We start from the raw sequence: 6,075 nt of genomic DNA, 5'->3' as shown, positions 1-6,075 counted from the left end.
CGGAACTCACACATGTCATACAACCCGCCTTGCCTATCCTACAAGGTTCCATCCCAAAAAGGTGCCGGAACTCCGTTCTGAGCGTTCTATGAGAAAAAAAGCCCTGAAGTGACCCTGTTCCGAGTAATGAAATGGGTGGGCTTTCAGATGATCCCAAATTATTCACAAGGATATATAAAAAGACACAAAAATTCCAGACATGGTGAATGAGCAATAAAATTCCAGACGGGATAACTGTGAATGAGACAGTGATGCAAAACCTCCTAAATTTAAATCCATGATACAAACTGGGAAATAATTCTTAAGAGGGGAATGTACAGTACTTTGGGCTTTCTAAGCTTGAAAGACAGATAATGTGATATCATAAAGGCGGAAAAGCTTGAATGGTAGCAAAACATTCACACAGCAATAAGAATTTAAGGCAATCCAGGGATAGTTAATAGGAGATTTAGGACACATAAAGAAAATGTAGAGTCCTTAATGGATTTCACACTAACGAGATATCCTTGGCCTCTGCTATAACTATTCAGCTTCACATTTCAATGGAAGTAAGTCCCAATACTTGGACCTTCTGGGATTAAGAAGTGGGGGGAGTCCTTTAAGTCTGACTTGGGTTCTCAGGGGTATCTTCTGGCCTGTTACTTCCTGCTGAATTAAACAGCTCTTCAGTCTTGTGTAGTGGAGCTTCTACATACATATTTAAGACTGCCGGTTCACCCATTCTGCATTTCCTTGCTTTTTCCAACATGGGAAAATAAGGAGAGTTGGAAGAAGCCAAGTTTCCTTCCTATTTCTGCAACAGAAGAGGTAAGCATTCAGAAAAAAATTAATTCAGGTATGTCATGCCCAGCATAAGCCAGGAGCTGTATTGGCCCATTGACTTGCTCTGACCAGTTTTCCTCAAGGATCCCCATATTTGATGTTCACTTTGTGCAAAATGTTGAACAAGACCTTGTAAAAAGTGCTCCTTTCTCCCCATGTATGAGCACTCTGAGAGATACAACTGCAGAAACACCAACATTGCCAGGGTTGGGTCATCAACCAAGGAGGTCTGACACAGTGAGAGTATAATGCCAAGTCTCTCCTCAAGCCTCATTGTCTGCTAAACTAATCAAAATTAGTGGGGAGTCACAAAAATAACATAAAATAGCAATAGCACTTAGATTTATATAACATTTCACAACGCTTTACAGCCCTCTCTAAAGCAATTTACAGAATCAACATATTGCCCCCAATAATCTGGGCCCTCATTTTATCGACCTTGGAAGGATGGAAGGCTAAGTCAACCCTGAGCCTGTGAGAATCGGTCTGCTGAACTGTGACAGTTGGAAGCCAGCAGAGTTAGCCTGCAGTACTGCATTCTAACCACTGCGCCACCATGTTTCTCCCTCTCCCAGCCAAAACTCACACAGAACTTCACACATTCAACATGCTGCTGCAACATTCTCTGAGTTGGGGAATGCCATTGCTAGAGGCAAACCTGTTTGCAGGCATAAAAGATGTGCCTTTCCCCTATTTACAGGGTGGGGTGCGGTTGAGGATGTATCTGTTTTGCAGAAAGTAAGAAAACTTCCAGGAAGGCTGGATCCATCAGTCTTGCAATCTCTGCCACGTATTAAAGCACGTTTTATTGTCCTGGAGACCCATCTAGAGGACTCTCAGCTGAAGCTAAAGGAGTTAAAGGAACTCAGTGGAGTTTGTGCTTACATTTCATTAAAAATTGGTAAATGGAGTAGAGACATGCTGGTTTCGTAGGCTTGGAGCACACTGGTGATACCTTTCCTGTCTCCCAAATGGTCAGCCAGTTATTTCTAGTCAGTTAGTGTAATATCTGTATTCATATACTGCTTTATTATGTCCCTTTTCCAAGGGGGCAGATGCCTCTTACTGCTATTTATGTAACATTTCTTGCATACTTACAGTTCAACACAACTGCGTTTATCTTATAAGCAAGGGCTAAGAGGGGAGGGAAGGGTGATAAGTCATAGAATTTACCATTTTAAGTTATTTGCTCATGGAACTTATTAGGGGTTTGATCTTCAACAAATCATAAGCTAGACCAAATCCAGCTCTCTTACAATAAGGGCTGCCATGGCTGAGAAAAAAAGCAAAAAAGCAAAAAAACAAAATGTTAACCTCAATGGTAGTAGGTACATCAGAGTCATGGCTAAAATCATCAGATGTCCTAAAGCAGTTATGTTTGGTACTTACATATACAGTATTGTTTTAAAACAGAAATCATAATGGATTGAGGGCTTAACATTATTTGCAATTTATGAACAAGTTGCCTACAGATGTAGGTGATGTATGATTACAAGGAAGATATGATGGATGTTTTCTGCCTTGACTTATTTGTAAAAATAATAAAGGTGGGAATAAATAAAAATATATGATCATTCTTCATTGAAACAAAAAGGTCTTTCTTTAATCATGACACAATTCTTTATTATTAGAAATACGCTAGCAAAAACTCAGAAATACAAACGGAGGAATTGATGGAAATGAGAACTAGCACAGATGGCAAAATTAATTTTCTTAAAAGAAAGATCAACTACATTTATTAGTGACTGGAAACCTCTTATGGACTGAAAAAAATAAAAAAATGTATTGGAGATTTATGGATTTGATGCTTAGAAAGGGGAGATTATGGAAAGAAGGCTATTACATTGTAACCTTGGAGAGAAAGGGTAAAATGTAATATAACTGCTGTTTAAGACCAGAAGTTACTTCATTTTCTTTTTCATTTTTCAGTTATTTCTTTTATCTATCCTTCCCTTTAAAATTTATATTGCTTTTATTCTATTGAATACTTATTTAATAAAAATTATAATGCTTAAAAAAGAACTAGGACTAGGCTGGTCTTCATTGCAGCCAATTTCCCTGACTCTGTCAAAGTAGTCTCCGCTAAAAGCCATCATTTCTTGGATTTTGCAAAGTAACTTTCCTCCCCACCATGGCTAATTGAAATGAAATCTGACTTAAGATTCTGCCAATTTTCCCCACAATCTTGATCTTCATTGGCTAACAAACAAGTGTTTGACATAAAGCAAATGAATACTTGGCCTTGGCTTAAAAAAGGACCTAAGCTTTGTTACAATAACTTCTAATCTAGGTATCCTAGGCAGAGCATTCCCTACAGCCCATATGCAGCCTGTACATGGGAAAGCTTTTATATTAGCCATGCACCGTATCTTATCTTCCAACTCTTCTGGAAGGATGAAGAGCAAGATTCACTAAACTCGTATCCTTTGCAGGAAATCAAATCAAGAGAATATGTCCTCTTTCACCACATGTATTTAAAATAGTTTCAGTTGAGTTTGGTGTAATGGTTAAAGGCAGCAAGATAAAAACAGAAGATCCAAGAAAACTGCAGGGTCATGTCCAGGCAGTCACCAGGAATCAACACAACACTGACTCACAGATACCAGGCAGGATGAAAAAAACGCTAAAATTGTTTCCTTTTTTAGCAGAAAAGACCTCCAAGACAACTAAATTCTGCAATCCATTCTATACTGTCAATTATTTAGACCCTTCCCCCATTTATAACCTAGGTGGGCAAGTGGAGAAGGACTCATGGAATTTAAAATCTAACTTTCTGGATTTTACAATGTCAGCAAACTTCACTGTCACCAAATTATTATTCATGTAAAGTAAAGGTAAAGGTAAAGGTTCCCCCGCACATGCGTGCTAGTCGTTTCCAACTCTAGGGGCCGGTGCTCATCTCCGTTTCAAAGCCGAAGAGCCGGCGTTTGTCCGAGGACGTCTCCGTGGTCATGTGGCCGGCATGACTAGACGCCAAAGGCGCACGGAACGCCGTTACCTTCCCACCGTAGTGGTCCCTATTTTTCTACTTGCATTTTTACGTGCTTTCGAACTGCTAGGTTGGCAGAAGCTGGGACGAGTAACAGGCGCTCACTCTGTTATGCCAAACTGCCGACCTTCTGATCGACAAGCTCAGCGTCCTAACCTACTGAGCCACCGTGTCCCTCATATTATTCATGAGTAGGTAACAAATCTTGTATTTTTACTTCCAGACTCCCAATATTAAGGGACTCCAGACTGGCAGGTGATACTTCAGTTTTCTTTGTTCCTCTTCATTGCCACCATCAGGATCATCATACTCAAGATCGCAGGTTGTGCAGGCGGTGGGGGCGGGGGAGCCCAACTCACATGAGCTGGTGAGAGGCGGCAGGGAAACCAGCTCAAAGTATGTTCCTTCTTCCAGAATAGAGGACAGCAGCAGAAAAATTAACTAATCCATGACCAGCAGCGTTGTCCTGTATCTGGGCAGAAAGCAGGGCCAGGTCTACAGCTAAGAAGATCAAGGCCCTTCTCACCACCCATCAATATTGCAGCCCTCCTCTGGCTGCTCATAGGGGCCTCAAAGAGTAAAAAAAAAATACTTGCACACAATTTTCCTCCACAAAATGTGTCACTCGTGTTTGCATATGAAAATGTATATATCATTAAATCCACCGCTACAGAAAAAGTATAACTGTTCCAGCTTGCCCAATTTCATGTACAGGGAGTGCAGAATTATTAGGCAAATGAGTATTTTGACCACATCATCCTCTTTATGCATGTTGTCTTACTCCAAGCTGTATAGGCTCGAAAGCCTACTACCAATTAAGCATATTAGGTGATGTGCATCTCTGTAATGAGAAGGGGTGTGGTCTAATGACATCAACACCCTGTATCAGGTGTGCATAATTATTAGGCAACTTCCTTTCCTTTGGCGAAATGGGTCAAAAGAAGGACTTGACAGGCTCAGAAAAGTCAAAAATAGTGAGATATCTTGCAGAGGGATGCAGCACTCTTAAAATTGCAAAGCTTCTGAAGCGTGATCATCGAACAATCAAGCGTTTCATTCAAAATAGTCAACAGGGTCGCAAGAAGCGTGTGGAGAAACCAAGGCGCAAAATAACTGCCCATGAACTGAGAAAAGTCAAGCGTGCAGCTGCCAAGATGCCACTTGCCACCAGTTTGGCCATATTTCAGAGCTGCAACACCACTGGAGTGCCCAAAAGCACAAGGTGTGCAATACTCAGAGACATGGCCAAGGTAAGAAAGGCTGAAAGACGACCACCACTGAACAAGACACACAAGCTGAAACGTCAAGACTGGGCCAAGAAATATCTCAAGACTGATTTTTCTAAGGTTTTATGGACTGATGAAATGAGAGTGAGTCTTGATGGGCCAGATGGATGGGCCCGTGGCTGGATTGGTAAAGGGCAGAGAGCTCCAGTCCGACTCAGACGCCAGCAAGGTGGAGGTGGAGTACTGGTTTGGGCTGGTATCATCAAAGATGAGCTTGTGGGGCCTTTTCGGGTTGAGGATGTAGTCAAGCTCAACTCCCAGTCCTACTGCCAGTTTCTGGAAGACACCTTCTTCAAGCAGTGGTACAGGAAGAAGTCTGCATCCTTCAAGAAAAACATGATTTTCATGCAGGACAATGCTCCATCACACGCGTCCAAGTACTCCACAGCGTGGCTGGCAAGAAAGGGTATAAAAGAAGGAAATCTAATGACATGGCCTCCTTGTTCACCTGATCTGAACCCCATTGAGAACCTGTGGTCCATCATCAAATGTGAGATTTACAAGGAGGGAAAACAGTACACCTCTCTGAACAGTGTCTGGGAGGCTGTGGTTGCTGCTGCACGCAATGTTGATGGTGAACAGATCAAAACACTGACAGAATCCATGGATGGCAGGCTTTTGAGTGTCCTTGCAAAGAAAGGTGGCTATATTGGTCACTGATTTGTTTTTGTTATGTTTTTGAATGTCAGAAATGTATATTTGTGAATGTTGAGATGTTATATTGGTTTCACTGGTAAAAATAAATAATTGAAATGGGTATATATTTGTTTTTTGTTAAGTTGCCTAATAATTATGCACAGTAATAGTCACCTGCACACACAGATATCCCCCTAAAATAGCTATAACTAAAAACAAACTAAAAACTACTTCCAAAAATATTCAGCTTTGATATTAATGAGTTTTTTGGGTTCATTGAGAACATGGTTGTTGTTCAATAATAAAATTAATCCTCAAAAATACAACTTGCCTAATAATTCT

This window comes from Vipera berus (genome assembly GCF_964194415.1).
Source record: "Vipera berus genome assembly, chromosome: 2".
NCBI lineage: Eukaryota > Metazoa > Chordata > Lepidosauria > Squamata > Viperidae > Vipera > Vipera berus.
Note: the sequence above shows the minus strand (reverse complement) of the source record.